Here is an 18850-nt window from a genome sequence, read left to right on the forward strand (position 1 = left end):
TTGACCAAAGCTTGTTGGCTTCATGCTTCGGTCCACTTGAAACTCTGCCATCTTATTGATGTCTGCTAGCCATCCTGACCAGTGCTGAACTAAAGCTTTTGGTATGGTTTCATCCCATCCAAGTTTCTTCCTACAAAGCTCCTGCATGATCAGTTTTGCTGGTAGGGTGAATGGTGCCAGAAATCCCAAGGGGTCGTATATAGAGCCGACAACAGACAAGATGCCACGTCTTGTATATGGTCGTTCTTGTGCAGCAATTTTGAACTTGAACACATCCGTTTCAACACACCAGTGCAATCCCAGTGCTCTTTCCATTGGTAGCTTGTCCCTATCCAAGTCCAAGTCCTTGGTCTCTTTGGTTCTGCTTTGTTGTGGAATGGATGCTAATACAGCACGGCTGTTGCTGATCCACTTTGACAGCATAAATCCTCCCTTTCGACAGAGAGCAATCAGGTCTCCTACCATTTTCACTGCTTCTGGCTCAGAGGGCATGGATTTTAGGCAATCGTCCACGTAGAAGTTATTTTTAACTGTGTCTACCACATCTGCTGTAAAGTTATCTTTGTTGTCCTCAGCAGTCTTTCTCAATGTGAAGTTTGCACAACTGGGTGATGATACTGCTCCAAAAAGATGTACCTTCATCCGGTATTCAGCAAGATCCTGTTCCACATCACCGTTGGGCCACCACAGGAATCGCAGATAGTCAATATGCCCCTTTGACACCTTAACCTGATGAAACATTGCTTTGATGTCAGCCATTAAGGCAACTGGTTCTTGTCTAAATCTGATAAGGACTCCGATGAGTGAGTTTGTTAGATGTGGACCCTGAAGCAGTTGGCAGTTAAGTGATGTTCCTTTGAAGACAGCACCACAGTCAAAGACCACCCTTAATGTTCCTTTCTTCGAGTGATATACCCCATGGTGAGGTATATACCAGCGCTTGTTATCACTTGGCTTCAGCTGGTTTACTGGTACCATTTCAGCATAATCGTTGTTGATCATTTCCGTTAGAAAGGAAATGTATTCATCGTGAAATTTCTCATTTTTTCCAAACTTGCGTTTCAGGCTTTGGATACGCTGTTCAGCGATGCATCGGTTATTTGGCATGCTGGGATTTTCTTGTCTAAATGGTAAGTCTAGGCAGTAGTGTCCATCTGTGGTTTTTGCAGAGTGATTCATAATGTTCAGGAATTGTTTGTCTTCTCTGGACATTTCCTCTGTTTCCTTACTTGTATTTTCATTGAAGTCATGATTGTATTGTTTGACCAATAGCTCCTCTAGGTGTACAATGGATATCCGATTGACAGCAGCAGGGTGGCCATTAGCATCTCTGCTGTCGTTGCTTCCTTTTAGGGGACCATAGAAGACCCACCCCAGTAGGGTCTTTACAGCGTACGGTCCTTCTCCTTGGCTATTGATCAGCTCCCAAGGTTCCAATACCTTAGGAGAATTTGTCCCAATGAGTAGGTCAATGCCAGAAGCAATTTCATTAATTTTGATGTCCTTTAAGTAAGGCCATTTTTCCAGATCTTCTTGTAGAGGAATATTGTGCTTGGAAACAGGCATGGTTTTATGTGTGAAGACATCGGATAGTTGAAGGAAATTGTTTTCGTCCAGACTCGATATTTCCAAACCTGAGATATGATGACTAGACACAATTTTTTTCTGATTCATTGTCTTTAGGAGAATGTTAGTCCTTTGTCCTATAAGGTTTAGCCTCCTCATTAAACTTTCTGTGCAAAAGGTAGATGAACTTCCATGGTCCAGAAATGCATACGTTTGTAACACTTTGTCCCCTTTGTGGCTCTTTACTTGTACAATGGAGAAGATGGAGTTTTCATCACCGGCCCCAATGTGCCCACATGTATGAGGTGAGATGGTACTATTACTTTCCATTGGCTTCCCATTCTGTTTTGTGTGTTCTGCTTCCTCTCTTTTGCCTTTTTGTTCAATGTGGAGTATTTCAGGATGACTTTGATTGCACACATAACATGTCAAACGACTGTGGCAGTGTTTGCTCATGTGTCCTATTTTTAGGCATCCAAAACACACCCCTTTTCCTTTCAAGAAGTCAATTTTTTCTCTGTGTGTTTTCTTCAGGATGTGTGGACACTGCTCCAATGAGTGACCACTTCTTCTGCAGAACAAACACAAATGTAGGGAGTTGGTGGTTGATGGAGGTATTTTCATTCCATTCGTTGTTGTATGTTCTAGCACTGGTGTTCTTGGGCAGGTAATAATTGTTGCAAAACTACTTGCTCTTAGGCTTGGTTTTCCCTTTGAAAATGTAGAGATAACAGTTTTGATAGCTGCAGTTGGTTTATCATCCTGGATGCTTCCAAACAGAGGATCTGACAGTATCTTCACTTGCCTTTCTATAAAGTTGACAAGGTCAGGAAATGTAGCTCGATGCCCACGCTCTTCCTGTAGCTGACATGCTCAATTCCTCCACTTGTCTCTGAGTTTGTAGGGTAGTTTCTGAAGTATGTGTTTCATGTTTGAAACAACATTCATTTCATCCATATAGGTGAGATGTTCCATTGCATTGTAACAACCTCTTAGGAACAAAGAGAAGGCTTGCAGTGCTTCCACATCTTCAGCTTTGATCATTGTCCAGGTAAATGCTTTGTTCATGTATGCAGTGGCGATCTTGTGTTCATTACCAAAGTGCTCTTTAAGCAGCTGTTTTGCCCTTTGATAACCTTGAGCTGGAGGCAGATATTGGCAGCTGCGCACTAGGTCCTTTGGTTGTCCTCTAGTGTATTCCTCTAGGTCAGTGGTTTTAAAATGTAAGGTTTTGAATTTCTTTGACATTTCTCAGTAATGACACCCTCAGACGCCCACTATCATTTATGCCAGTGGTTCCCAAACTTTTTGTGCCCAAGGCACACCAAAGGACAAGTACAAATCTCAAGGCACACCTATTGTGCAAAATAGCCCTTATAACACGTGTTATCACTCATATCATGTAAAATATCTGTAAATGTGCATAATTATTTACTAATGCCAAATAAAATGTGACAAAAACAACTATATTACTCATGAAATATTTATTAACGAAATATTTCAGAAATTAATTTGAAACTTTATCAAATTAGGCTTCATCAAAGCAGCAACACACTCATTTAAATCAGACAGGTCACAACATTAAAAATGAGGCAAAGGAAACTCAGCAGAAATTCAGCACAGAGAACTGTCAATGCAAGGAAGCTGCATTGTCCATGGTCCTGAACTACAAATTATAAATGTAACATTTCAGCAATCAGCATTGAAACATGTGCTATTGTAAATATTTTGCCGACTAACAAATTAGTGAGATACATGTGCCTGTCGGGCGCGCAGAATTTTTTAATCCTTGGTGGCACTGAGGAGAGGGCCACTCGCAAGTCCTGTTCAACAGAGAGCCGTGACCTCCTGTTGTTCTTCATGTAAATCAGAGTAGAGAACGCCAACTTCAGAGATGGGGTCGTTACTAAAAAAATGTAATATATTACATATTACTTTTTAAAAAAAAGTTATATATTACACTACTTCGTTACTATCTACATAAAGTAACTCGTTACTTTACTCGCCGAGCACGTACGACCTGCACATGCGTGAGTGGCAATAACTTTCCTTACCAGCAGGCGGCGGTAGTGTGTATTTGTCATTCAAAACAGGCAATAACCAGAAGACAGAGAAGAAGAACAGACGACGTGATATCAACAAACAACAAATAGCGCGTGCGGTGGCTTCACCTTAGCATGTGTTCTTTGCAGGTGCTTGTTGAGGTTTGACCACGTGGTGTTTACAGCAGTGGATAACAGCTTCTGGCCTGGACACAGTTTTCACCTCACCGTCACATTCCTGTCTATTCTTCGGACAAACTCAAAATAATGGGCATACCTCCACCCCTCGAAAGTTATCGCGGACTCAGCCATGTTTATGCAGCACTGCACGTGGAGATGTGGACGCGCAAGTCGCGCAGATTACGTACATATAAACCTACAAAGTACTGATATAGTAAATTAAAAAAATTATTATTTTTGTGTAGTTGTATATTGCAATAATAACGTATGGTTGTCACAAAATCCCATGGCACACCCGGACTTGCCTCACGGCACACCAGTGTGCCGCGGCACACCGTTTGGGAACCACTGCTCTAGGTAATGCAGGCAGTCACTTTCATCATTAGTTTTCCGCTCTACTCCTCTTTCAAATGCACGGATGAAGGCTTCAAACTGCAATGGGTCACCATCATAAACAGGAATGTCTCTTGGAGGTAAAGTAGAAGTGAGATGTTGTTGAGCCAGCATAGCAGTGTTGTCATTTTGCCTCTGGATTAGGTTATAGATGTCACCTTGATTACCATTGTTGATTACAGGTGGTGTGATGTCAACATGTCCCTGCACATGTGTCTGTATATTTTGTCTGGGAATAGAGGTTTGGGCTTGATGAGGCAAGACTTCAGTTGCATGTAGGTTAAATCTTGCTGTAGGGTTTCTGAAGTAAGAGCTCATCCCATCTGATGCTCTAGAGGTGTGTCTTGATCCCATGCTGAGCACGTTTAGCCTGGCATTGGCTTCTGCCAGTTTAGTTTGTATATCCAATTGTTCCTTTTTCCGTTTCACCTGTTCTTCCTGTTGTTCCAACTTTTGTTTCTGTTGTTCCAACTGTTGTTTCTGTTGTTTTAATTGTTCCCCTTGTACATCAAGCTCATGTTGACTGTTCAGTGCTGCCGCCCTTTCGATTAAAGCCGCCCTTTCTGCCTGGGCTGCAATTCAAGCAGAAGAGGTAGATGATGCGTGTGATGAACCAGTTTTGTGTCTTGACTGAGGGTGTGATTCCTTTGAAACGCTGTCATCAGGTCCGATGTCATCTGAGCTGACACTTTGTTCTATGGCACTTCCCACAATAGAGTGTGTAATTGCCTGTCCACTCTCAGATAACCACACATTTGCATCTTGTATAAATCCATCAAATATATCCATCTTATCTTGCAGCCACTGCTTTTGCTTTCCCATTTCTTCTTCAGGCAGTTAAAGGTCGGTTAATGATTTGTGATTTGCCTTTAATTCATTACACAACTACATAAATTCAACCAGTTTCAACTTTTTTTTATTTATTTTTTTATTTCCTTTGCATAGTCTTTTGAGCTCATAAGCTCTTTCAGTCTTTCCATTAACTTCTTTACTTGTTTGTAGCTGAAGTTTCTTGCTTTTTGACAGTTTGCAATAAACAATTCCAATCCTTTGGCAGTGTGAGTGATAATCCTTTTTTCCCTCACAGATTGCAGTCCAACAGCGCCATCTTGTGACGTGACGTCAGATTTCACAGACATGATTAATGTTCACTGTCCCTTTAAGTTTCGTTTTCAGGAATTGTCCGTTAGCTGACAGTGCGCTGTTTCAAACAGCTGACAACGTTGCAGCATTACATCCATTTACTAAGCCATTGTCCAATACAGCTTAATATCTCCAATACAATCTACTTATCATGCTGCACGGTGCACATACCCGGCCGCTTTCCCAGTCTTGCTCTCAGCCTCTTCGGTCCTCGCAGGTGGGAACAATCTCCAGCTGATTGTGGCTTGTGCAGCTGATCCGTGATGACGATGTCGATTGTGCACTAATCCAATTGTTTGTTTCCGTTGAAAACGATCCTTAATCCAATTTGAAGTGATTCTTATTGTCCAGTTTCACTCAAAGAGTGCGATTCCACTTAATGTAATGGCAATTTCCTTCTCCTATGTCCTAGATATTTTTGCCGTTACTTTCACAGAAGGGCTGAAGAGTGATCCAGACGCAGACACAAACAGATGATTTCCGGTCCTTTGTTGAAGTTTATAATGTTGTTTATTCAGCTTTATACCAGGGTTAATTGTACAGTTTCTAATTGTTGTGATGAGCATCTGCCGGGCTGGTGGAATCGGTATGCTCTCTTCCTCCTGTGTCCACACCTCTCCTGTCACCTATGACCTCCTTATATACACCCGGTGCAGCTAAACCCCGCCACCCAGTGTTCATAAATAATATTGCACTATACATATAACTAAAATAAACTGACACACCAACAACACCCACAAAATGGCTCCTACAAGCAGTTCTCAGCAGTTCTCAAAACAGCAGCATCCAACCGTCTCTAATCATAAAAAAACATAATACAAATAAATATATTGCAGTGCTCAAAACAGCAGCATCCAACAGTCTCTAATCCTTGGATATTACATGTCACTGCATGCATGCACGGAGCAGCTGTAGCGGGGAGATCATCAGCATCATTCTGTCTTGTATTACTTAACAAAAAACGGCTCGTTCGCGGGTGCAAGCCGGCTCCCGTCGTTCACGACCGACACATCACTAGTCAACAGGAGTGACAATCCGCACACACACAAGACCGCACTTATGGCAGAAGCAAAAAAGCCCAAAATATATAATTTTCACTCCGAGTGGGAGGATGATTATTTTTGTATCTATTCCAATTCAAAGTCCATCTGTCTCATCTGCAATGCGAGCATGGCTTTATCGAAGAAAGGTAATTTAGGAGCGGCATTTCAAAACAGTGCACAAACGCTACGAGACGGAATTCCCTCCTAATTCTGCCCTACGCTCCAAAAGGGGAGGGGCCTGAAAGGACAGCTAAATGCACAGCAGTCCATTTCCACCAGGCCCAACAACAAGAGCAAGGCTGCTACCATAGCATCTTATCGTGTCAGTCACGTTCTTGCGAAACACATGAAGTCACATGAAGTCTTTCAAAGAAGGCGAAGTTGTGAAAGAAGTTTTCCTGGAGGCTGCTGACACGCTTTTTGGGGACAGTAAAAATAACAGTAGCATTTCAACAGGTTTTTGATATAATAAAAATTCAAGTTAGATACCGTTATTAATCAGCTGTAAGTTTTAGTTTGTTTGAACTTATTCATTATAATTATTGTACAAAATGGTATAAGAATGCAAACTTAAATTGATTATAGTCTATTATCAATTAAGGTTAAGAAACTAGTGTTGCTTGCATCCTATTTTAAAGGCAATTCTTTTTATACGCTACTAAAATGCAACGAAAAAAGGGTTTGATTCTATTAATGTTGTCTTTTTTATTGCACTTTGGCAGCAGATTCCTGTAGCTTCAGATCTGAGTTGTCTTATTAGTAAGCCTAATTTATACTTTTGTAGCAACACTATTTTTATATAATGGCAAAGAAAGGGTTCAGAGTATTTTCTTTTGTTCCTGTATCATATGTGGCAGCACTGTTCAATGTTTCTTGAAAACATTACCCACTGTAGTATGTGACGTGTGAATAAACTCCAACTCTGTATCAACAACACTGTTGTGTAACTTCAGTTAAATACTTGTATGTGTGTAGATTAGAAAAGAGGTAAGATAAAGCATCTGCAGTATTTTATGAAGTATTCATCGTACGAAGATCAGTTTTATACAAGTAGAAGTGTATATTTACCTGGTAGTAGGCTGTCAGTAATGGCTACGCCTCTCTATTTGGACTGGTAGATCTCGGCAGACTGGCAACTTTAAAAGTAGCTCTCGGTTCAAAAAAGGTTGGGCACCCCTGATCTAGACGCTTTAGTAATGAACAATTGCAGGCCCATATCAAACCTCCCATTTCTAGGTAAAATCATTGAAAAAGTTATTTTTCAACAGCTGAGTAATTTCTTGCATTTAAATAACTGTTTCGATGTGTTCCAGTCAGGCTTTCGACCAAACCACAGCACTGAGACTGCTCTTGTAAAGGTCTTCAATGACATCCACTTAAACACGGACAGTGGCAGAACTTCAGTGTTAGTATTATTAGATCTCAGTGCTGCGATTGACACTGTTGACCACAGCATATTACTAGACCGACTGGAACACTGGGAGGGACTTTCGGAAACAGTTCTTAAGTGGTTTGAATCCTACTTAAAGGACAGAACAAATGTTGTTTCTATAGGTAAACACACATCTGAGTTGACAAATGTAACATGTGGGGTACCTCAAGGCTCCATATTGGAGCCTCTTCTCTTTAACATACATGCTACCACTGGCTCAGATAATGAAAAACAACAAAATAAGACCCTAGCCACACGAGAACCCAAACGGTCGTATCTGCTACAGTTCTCTATCATATATAGACGGTTCGGCCAAACTAGGCCAACAGGGAAACGCAGATAACGATAACGGGTCCCAAGGTGGATAAATCTGCATATGCAAAGCTCTGGGGGCCTATACACCATAGCCCTGCCTCTCCCCACCTCTCTCTCCTGCTCACCCCCCGCGTCATTGCTGATGTGTTTTGCCAACAACAACAACAGTGTTCCGAGTGTTAATTTCGAGCCAGGTCCCGGTATCTCGCAGGACAGTGCACCCAGCGGGAGCCTCCAGCAGATCCCCCCCCTGCACAATTCCCTCGTCCCTTGGAAGAGGCAGGATGTTTTTCATCTAATGTCCTGCTCGGGAGCCAGGCTCAGAGGGCCTGCCTTTTACAGCAGGAGCACACGCTCGCCTCGGGGAGGGAGAAAAAGAGAAACAGAGACTGCCGAAACAACCAGAGCCCTGCCTCTCTCCCCACCGCTGCACTACACGTTGCTAAATCCACCGCGGAGAATAAACAGACGGGCAACCAGGCTACCATGGCAACTATGCTCGGTCTTCTTCGCTGCTTTTGGTGTATTTTGGGGCGGAAGTACAGCACCACTTACAGGTCCGGCAAATGTACTACAGCTTCCCTAGCAGATCGAGCAGTCTAGTGTGAACGGACACGTTTCTGGTGCCTCTTGCGTGTGGACGGAAGACTTTTTATATCGAATGCGTTTCGTTTGGGTTCTCGTGTGGATCCAGCCAGAGTTACCATAGCTATGCAGATGACACACACATTTACATAACTATTTCACCAGGAGACTATGCTCCAATTCAGACACTGAGTAAGTGCATTGAACAAATCAGTGAATGGTTGTGTCAGAACTTTCTCCAATTAAACAAAGACAAAACTGAGGTAATGGTTTTTGGAACCAAGGCAGAACGTATAAAAGTTAGCGCTGGGCTTCAGTCTGCAATGTTCAAAACAACAGATAAAGCCAGAAATCTAGGTGTAGTCATGGACTCTGACCTGAGTCTCAACAGTCACATTAAAACAGTTACTAAATCAGCCTACTATCACCTAAAGCACATATCTAGGATTAAAAGACTAATGTCACAGCAGGATTTGGAAAAACGTGTCCATGCTTTTATCTTCAGTAGACTGGACTACTGCAATGGTGTCTTCACAGGTCTCACTAAAAAATCTATTAGAAAGCTGCAGCTGATTCAGAACGCTGCTGCTCGAGTCCTCACTAACACTAAGAAAGTGGATCACTCCTGTTCTGTTCCTGTTCAGTCTTTACACTGGCTTTCAAAATACTGCTGGTTTATAAAGCATTGAATGGTTTCGACCCAACGTTTATTTCTGATCTGCACCAACAAATCAGGTGGTTGAGTGGACTGATAACAATGCTCTTGAGATCAACACCAAGAAAACTGAGGAAATCGTTTTTGGCTCACCATCTGACTCCCATAAAGTCCTCATTGTCATCCATACAGATCAAATCAAGCAGGGAGTTTCATACAAATACTTGGGTGTAATGACCTGCTGTCATGGAAAGAGCATATTGAATATCTGTGCAAAAGGACAAAACAAAGAATGTATTTTATCTGCCGCTGTAATGGCAATTTCCTTGTTCCAATGTCCTATATATTTGCCATTACTTTACACAGGAGGTTTTCAGAGAGATCCTGACGCAGACACGAACAGATGGATTTCCGGTATTTTGCTGTAGTTTACAATGTTTATTTAGCTTTACATACCAAGGTTTAATTATGCTGTGTCAAAGGTTGTGGTATGAACATCTGCTGGGCCGGTGCCGTTCTGCCGTTCTGTCGTTCCGTTCTTGCTGTGCTGGTGGAATCGGTATGCTCTACCTCCTGTGTCCACGTCATTTCCTGTCACCTGTGACTGCTTTTATACAGCTAAATCCCGCCACCAAGTGTTCAAAATAGTAGTGTAGTATAAATATAAATAAAGTAAACTGACATAACAGCAACACCCCTAAATGGCTCCTACAGCCGCCTTAGGTCTTTTTGGGCGAGCAGAGAAATTCTTCAGTTGTTCTTTACATCTGTGATTGTGTCTGTTCTGCAGTACTGCAATGCTACCTGATACAAGTGTTTGCCAACAGCTTTAAAATCAAAACTTCTCCACCTGTTCAAAAAAAATCTGCTCAAAGATTGTTGGTCCACCCTGTCAGAGACTTTCTGACTCAGCAGACCATAATAACCTGAGAGGCTGTCCAACAACATCATCTGGGACCCAAAGCATGCTCTGAACAGAGAATATGAACTGCTACCATCTAATGGAGATTCAATAAAGTCAGACTGAAGCATCCTTTGTGCTCCAGTCAGTCCTCTCATGCCCCTTTCACACCGCGTTTTCAGGGCCGGCTCGGAGCTAGAGCCTCAAAAGTACCGGTTTTTCCTCTTCACACCGCAGCGGCGCCGCCTCTCAGCTCTGGAATCCGGTTAGTTTCCAGCTCCAAAAAATTGTCGGTCTAGAACAGGGGTGCCCAACCAGTCGATCGCGATCAACCGGTCGATCGCGGGGAGATTCCCAGTCGATCGCGAGATGTGTCTAAAAATAGAACAACAATATTCTGTTTTATCGTTATTGTCCTGTAACATAATCTTCCTGTGCCAGAATAATGCACTTGAACGCATCAAAGCTTTGTGATTGGCCGGCGTGACCCCATGTGTCGGGGCGTGGCTACTGGGCAGTGTGCACTAGTTCGCTAACGTTGTTCGTGTCAACAGGAGTGACAGTCCGCACACACACAAGACCGCAATTATGGCAGAAGCAAAACATATATAATTCTCACTCCAAGTGGGAGGATGATTATTTTTGTATCTATTCCAATTCAAAGTCCATCTGTCTCATCTGCAATGCGAGCGTGGCTTTATCGAAGAAGGGTAATTTAGGAGCGGCATTTCAAAACAGTGCACAAACGCTACGGACGGAATTCCCTCCTAATTCTGCCCTACGCTCCCAAAAGGGGAGGGGCCTGAAAGGACAGCTAAATGCACAGCAGTCCATTTCCACCAGGCCCAACAACAAGAGCAAGGCTGCTACCATAGGCATAGCATCTTAACGTGTCAGTCACGTTCTTGCGAAACACATGAAGTCTTTCAAAGACGGCGAAGTTGTGAAAGAAGCATTCCTGGAGGCTGCCGATGAGCTTTTTGGGGACAGTAAAAATAACAGTAGCATTTCAACAGGTTTTTGATATAATAAAAACTCAAGTTAGATACCGTTATTAATCTGCTGTAAGTTTTAGTTTGTTTGAACTTATTCATTATAATTATTGTACAAAATGGTATAAGAATGCAAACATTAAGATCTGTTCTGTTTACATTGATTATAGTCTATTATCAATTCAGGTTAAGAAACTAGTGTTGCTTGCATCCTATTTTAAAAAAGGCATTTATTTTTATAATCTACTAAAATGCAACAAAAAAAGGGTTTGATTCTATTAATGTTGTCTTTTTTATTGCACTGTTGCAGCAGATTCCTGAGTAGCTTCAGATCTGAGTTGTCTTATTAGTAAGCCTAATTTATACTTTTGTAGCAACACTATTTTTATATAATGGCAAAGAAAGGGTTCAGCGTCTTTTCTTTTTTCCCTGTGTCATATGTGGCAGCACTGTTCAATGTTTCTTGAAAACATTACCCACTGTAGTGACGTGTGAATAAACTCCAACTCCGTGTCAACAACACTGTTGTGTAACTTCAGTTAAATACTTGTATGTGTGTAGATTAGAAAGAGGTAAGATAAAGCATCTGCAGTATTTTATGAAGTATTCATCGTACGAAGATCAGTTTTATACAAGTAGAAGTGTGTATTTACCTGGCTGTCAGTTATGGCTACGCCTCTCTATTTGGACTGGTAGATTTTTTAAAGTACGTGACAGTCCAGTAACCGGAGTTACACATAAAGGGCTGATGGTCGACACCGGAGCAACGTCACACATAATAACGAACATCGACAAGTTTAAAAGGTTCGATGAGACTTTTCAACCGAAAGACCACTTTGTTGAATTGGCTGACGGGACAAGAACAAGTGGTGTCGCTTTGAAGAAAGGAGAGGCGGAGGTCTGCCTGCAAGACACGGAGGGACGACGAGTGACAGCGATGCTGAAGGACGCGTTCTATATACCGTCCTATCCACAAGACATTTTCTCTGTTAAAGCAGCGACAGCCAACGGAGCATCAGTGAACTTTCGTCAGGGTTGTAACCAGCTGATTCACCAGAGAGGTAAAATATTTGACATCAAGGAATATGATAGACTTTATTTTTTAAACACTGTGGACTGTGAAGCTGAGGACGATGCATGTTATGGATGTTATGACATTCAAACATGGCATGAAATACTTGGTCACTGTAACTATGATGATGTGTCACAACTGGAAAAAGTCACTGAGGGGATGAAAATTAAGGGTGGGATTGATAAATCTAACCTTAACTGTGAAGTGTGTACTCGAGGTAAATTTGCTCAGAGTAGGAACAGACAACCAGATGCAAGAGCTAAAGCAGCGCTCAATCTTGTGCACACTGATTTAGCAGGTCCCATTGAGCCAGAGGCTAAGGAGGGATTCAGATACACATTGGCTTTTACAGATGACTTTTCAGGGGCAGTATTTGTGTATTTCCTAAAAGCTAAAAGTGATACTTTCAAAGCCACAGAAAAATTCATTGCTGATGTCGCACCTTATGGTAAAATCAAATGTATAAGGTCTGATAACGGTACAGAATTCACCGGGACAAACTTTCAATCGCTCCTTAGACAACATGCAATACGACATGAAACTTCAGCACCTTACTCACCCCATCAAAATGGGACAGCTGAGAGAAACTGGAGAACACTTTTTGAAATGGCAAGATGCATGCTTCTTGAGAGCAATTTACCAAAGAAGCTATGGACATATGCCGTCATGACTGCAGCTGTAATACGTAACAGATGTTACAACAGACGTGTAGGACAGACACCTTATTATATGCTGACAGGACATAAGCCGAACCTCTCGAAAATGAATATATTTGGATCTGTATGCTATGCATACAAGCAGGAAAAGAAAAAGTTAGACTCGAGGTGTGAGAAGGGTATTTTTGTAGGGTATGATAAAAACAGCCCAGCATACCTAGTCTACAACCCAGACACTGGTAGTGTTCGAAAACACAGGCAAGTGAAGTTTGTCACAAAAAGTATAGTCGAGCGACACACAGACTGATTTTGAGGCAAGTGATGATGATTTTTATGAGAAAAGGTTTGTATCCACCAAGCCAGAAACCCAGGGGACTGACTCGTGTCCAAAAGAGACACAGGAGGCTCGAACTGAGACAGATGACACAAACACTCAGACAGGAAATGGAGCAGAAGGTCAAAATAGAAGCTATCCCCAAAGAGAAAGGAGGAGACCTCAGTATTTACAGGACTATGAATGTAAAGTACAGTGTGACGACCAGAAGTATGTAAATATTGACTACTGCTACAGAGTAATGTGTAATGTACCAAACACCTTTAAAGAGGCCATGAATTCAGCAGAGTCAAAACTCTGGACTGATGCTATGCAGGAGGAAATGAATTCTCTTAAGGAAAATGACACATTCACATTGACCACACTACCAGAGGGCAAAAATGCAGTGGGGGGTAGATGGGTCTATACAATCAAAGAAAACACAGAAAAGACTGAGATATATAAAGCCAGATATGTTGCCAAGGGATATAGTCAAGTGGCAGGAATAGACTATAAGGAGACATTTTCCCCGACTGCAAACATGACATCAGTACGAAGTTTGATGCAATTGGCAGCTCAACATGACTTACACCTACATCAGATGGATGTTAAAACTGCATATTTACACGCTCCAATTGATTGTGAGCTCTATGTACAGCAACCTGAAGGTTTTGAGGTCAAGTCAGACACAGATGAAAAGCTAGTCTGCAAGCTGAATAAATCACTGTATGGGTTAAAACAATCTGGAAGAAACTGGAAGAAAATGTTGCATGATCATCTCTGTGAGAACGGTTTTGCACAAAACCCAGCTGATCACTGTGTCTACAGTAAAGGAATAGAAAATGAGAGGATCATTCTGATTATTTGGGTGGATGACTTAGTTACCGCAGCTAATGATATTCACACAATTAATACTGTGAAAGAAATGTTGAGCACAAAATTCAAAATGAAGGATCTTGGGAAACTTAAACATTTCCTAGGCATTGACTTTACTCAGGAAAAAGGAGAAATAAAGATGGGTCAAAAGAAATTCATTACAAAAATACTGGAAAAGTTTGGTATGAATGACTGTAAGCCAAGGTCCACCCCATGTGAACAGAAACACAACTTTGATGATGATGGTGAAGCTGTTGATGCAACACAATATCGTGAAGTGGTAGGCAGCTTAATATATTTAATGACATCTACACGGCCTGATCTAAGTTGGATAGTCAGTAAACTGTCACAGTATTTTTCAGAGCCAAAAGAACAACACTGGTTAACTGCTAAACATGTATTGAGGTACTTAAAGGGCACAATTAATCAGGAGCTATGTTTTAAACAACAAGATGAAAAACTGAAACTTGTTGCATACTGTGATGCGGATTGGGCAACAGACCAAAATGACAGACGGAGTATAACAGGGTACTGTTTTAGTCTAACTAGCAATGGGCCTGTTATTTCTTGGAGATCAAAGAAACAGCAAACAGTAGCTTTGTCGACATGTGAGGCAGAGTACATGGCACTGGCTGCCACAGCACAAGAGAGTGTGTATCTTGTGCAGCTAATAGAGAGCATGGATAGTGAGGGTCAATATACTCCTGTAAAAATCTTTGAAGATAACCAGGGTGCAATTGCTCTATCCAAGAACCCAGTATGTCGTCAACGATGTAAACATGTGGATGTCAAGTATCATTTTGTTCGAACTGTACTGAGTGATAACATGATAACCATTGACTATTGCCCTACAGCTGATATGGTTGCTGATATTTTCACTAAGCCTGCAACAAAGGTAAAAAGTGAGACATTTGTAAAGTATTTGTTTGGAATGTAAATAACCCCAGAAGTTTCAAACACTGTTATTGTGCAGGTGTATAAGGTGTTTACATTTGAATTCATGTTGATAAATTGTGCAGTATAAGAGTAAGTGGGGGTGTTGAATTATGAAATGTAATATATGAATTCTGTTTATTTAATACTCTTATACTAATCACTTCCTGTATTCCCGTGATAAAAGGGACATGCGCAATAAAACGTGTCACTTCCGTTTGAAGCACAGCTGATGGTGTGTGTATTTATTCCTCTGTCACGTTAACTATGTTCACGGTATTCCTGCCCTAAGATCATGGCATCGCTAACAAAAAACTCAACCTAAAGTAAAGAAGTCCCAATTTAACCAGTCAATCATTGATAATCTCACAGACCACTTTGGGCTATTTTATCTGCGTAAAGGTATGTGCGTGCGTGCGTGCGTGTGTGTGTGTTGGACCACATAATTAGCAGTGAAGTCAGTCTCTCTCTCTCATTTTATCTGTGAGAGCTAATTTTTGTATTTTCCTTAATTTGTATAGCTCTTACGTTGTTATTGATTGTGTACGAGTTCATGTGTTTGAGCATGTGCAGTCTGTCCTGAAGTTGTGGAGAGAGAGTAAAACGTAATAAACGGAGGCGCTGTTTGTGACGCTCCACAAGTACAGAGTTCCTGAGTTTTTGTGATTTTGTAATTATCTTTGAAGCCCTAACACATCAGACACTAATTGTATACTTGCAAGGGTGTGCAATATATACCATCAGTTGGAGTCTGCACCTCCAAGGTGCGCAATACATTATTGCGCAATCTATGCCTGTGACTGTGCGCCTGCACGCGCGCATGCGTTAGTTTTAAAGACCCCCATAGAGCTCAGTTTATAACTCGAACCCTGGTTTGAACTTACTTTAAATTAACTAATGTCACACACGTCAAACCCAAGGGGCATTAAAATGTACATTTTCGTTAAATAATACGGATAAATATGTGACGCTAACTAGCTAGCTGGACGTACTGCACTGTTGTTTACACTTATTTTTAATTCAGTTCAGAAGTTTACTAAAGTCATACAGAGATCTTGGCTCTGTTATAGATAAGTTATACTTCATATTACATAAACAGACCAAAGTGAAAACATGTAGACCTGTATAGCATACAGTACGGTGGGATTTATAAAATGCTACCCTGACGTGTAGCTGCTGTTAGCTTTATTTATTGTTCTGACATGTTCCAATTGTGTACTGTTTATTAAACTTTGGGACAACATTACAACCTTTGTATTCAGCTCATGCTGCTTTGAGGGCTAAAAGAAAATCCTATTTTCAATATTTCCACCAGATTTGATCATCTTTTATTTAGGTTAAATTGTATTTCATTTATCCTAATCCTATAATAATAATAATAATAATAAGACAATCAAAAATAGACAGCAGCCTTTTGCTTGATGTTAGTTTGTGCAGTGCTGTCAAAGGGGTGCAAGTGTGACTGTCAGTTAATGTCTTTAGTTTTTTTTTTAAACCAAAACAGTACATCATTTTTAAACGATCCTTTAGGGATTGTTTGTCTGAAATGCTTAGAGTTCAATTTTGCAATAATACTTCTGCAACCCTGTGTTTAATATGATTAATTCACTTTTTTATTTTTCTCTTGTTTTTCTCTGTAATTAGGACAATTCTGGTGAAATTGATCAGCTGGGGAAGGACCCCTAATCTGAAAAGTGCACAGCGATCATCAGGACAGAGCTGCCATCCACCTGGACCCCCCGAGGTGCTGGAGAAAGCAAAACGGCGATCAGGAACATCCTCCACCCAGACCTCTGCTTACTGCCGTCGTACAGACTTGCGTGTTACTTTCAGAATTTGATTTTGTATGTGTCCTTTCTTTTAATAGATATTTAACGATTATAGCTTGAGTCTGTCTGATTCCCCAAACAGCTGCTTCTATATACTTGCTGCACATATAATACAAATAAACAACTCCATAAACACACTTTTGCTGATATTTGTGTTACTGCCGGTGATGTTAAAGTACATGATCGATGTCCTCTGTCTCAATGATGAAAGTTATAAATTATAATAATAGAAGACATGAAGCTGCAGAGAGAGGATGGATATATTCTTACCTCTACTTTGTGATAAGATGAAAATACAATATTACATTGTAATTGTTAAACACATTGTTTATTTCATTTACTGAGGTTTTAACCATTATTTACAACATGTGTACATAAGCAGTGGAATAAAAGGGTATCTCTAGGTCATTAAACTGTCTTCAGTTTAATTGTATTAATACAAAAATAGGTCATAGAAAATGTTTAATTGTGTATTTCAGCAGAGCCGTCACGGTGGTGCTGGACCTGGAGGTGCTGACCTGGGGTCAGTGGGACATCTGGGCAGGTTTAGGGGAAGAAAGAGAATATAAACTGTTATGATCACAGCTATTAAGATTAGAACACTAATATTGTTAAGAATCAATCTATACAACCTGCTTTTGTTCATTTAAAAACATATTGTTTTATTAGTACAGAACAATTAAGACTTATTTTAAATGTGAAATAATATGATTAAATTACATCAGCTATATATAATTTACTTGTTAACTTACTAATGTAACATTACTGGGGGCTAAAGGAACAGCTTCATCTTATTTACCTGGCCATGGTCCTCTTTAATTAATCGCCGACGGTGATCTCCAAAAAATGTAAAAGTAAAGTTTCTGGATCCTTTTCAGCTGAGTTAGCTTGTAAGCTAATTTGCTAGCAGGCTGCTGGAGCAGCGCAACTGAACAGCGCGTATCACGTGACGTAAATATGAAGCCCTCTGTAAGTTAGACCGTCTCATTTCGTATGCCGCTCGGTCCAGCCTCCAGTCTAAGTGGGCTGGGTCCTCCGTGGACCGCGTAGGCTGCGTACTCCGAAGGGTGCAGCCCCTGAATTGAGACAAGGCCTGTGTGCTCTCCTTTCTCTTCTTCCCTTCTCTTCCCGGACAACATGTGCTTTTCTGCTGATCAATAAAGCTACCTTTGCACCTTCGATGCACCGCCTACGACTACCATCTCTCGGCACTACACTATATTGGTACTATTTTAATACTATATTAATACTGTTTTTACCCCTGGCAGGAGCAGTTAGCTCCCATTAGCTCCCGATAGCTCTTGTTAGCTCCCGGTGCTAACTCACCTGAACGAAGGTGGTTTTACGGGATCCTGCAATGCCGGTGTTTCTTCCCGGTGTCCCGGTGTCTCCTGAGGCCGCTAAACCCTCCCAGTTCTCCGGTAAATCCTCCGGACCTGCGGAGGCCATAATGTGTCTGATGTTGTGGTGAACTGCCGTAAAGATACTAGTACTGTTGCAAAATGTGAGGTGGCAGAGTACACTTAGTGACCGCCAGAGAGAACCAAATACCTTATCAATAATAACAATATATTACATTTTTATAGCGCCTTTCAAGGGACCCAAGGCCAATTGACATGCTGTCAACAAACAAACAAGCAATGAAGTATTAACACGTTAAACGTTATTGATCCCACATTGGGAGTTATTTAGTTACATCAGCAGCTCTCCAACATCCTCATTAATACTCTGAATACATGTTGAATGCTGAATAAACTCTGAATGTTAAGGAGACATTTCAGTAAAAATATATCCACATTTCTTTATATATATTTTTTCAAATTAGTTATTGTGATTGAATTATATATTTTTATTTTAGTTATTGTATTTTTATTATTTTTATTATTATTGTCTTATTAGAATTGTTATTACATAATTTGTATTT

General features: G+C 40.9%; 1 protein-coding gene and 1 long non-coding RNA gene across 2 annotated transcripts in view; both read right to left on the reverse strand.

Moving 5' to 3' along the window:
* LOC117534735 (zinc finger protein 239-like) overlaps positions 1–18850 on the reverse strand; it is an 87262-nt gene that overhangs the window by 14251 nt on the left and 54161 nt on the right. The window lies entirely within an intron of this gene.
* On the reverse strand, positions 17239–18405 carry LOC117534746. Its single transcript, XR_004567313.1, has 2 exons — positions 18253–18405; positions 17239–17462 (listed from the first exon to the last, which is right to left on the reverse strand). It is a non-coding gene; the product is annotated as an uncharacterized LOC117534746 (long non-coding RNA).

This window comes from Gymnodraco acuticeps, unplaced genomic scaffold, assembly GCF_902827175.1.
Source record: "Gymnodraco acuticeps unplaced genomic scaffold, fGymAcu1.1, whole genome shotgun sequence".
In the NCBI taxonomy this organism is placed as follows: Eukaryota; Metazoa; Chordata; class Actinopteri; order Perciformes; family Bathydraconidae; genus Gymnodraco; species Gymnodraco acuticeps.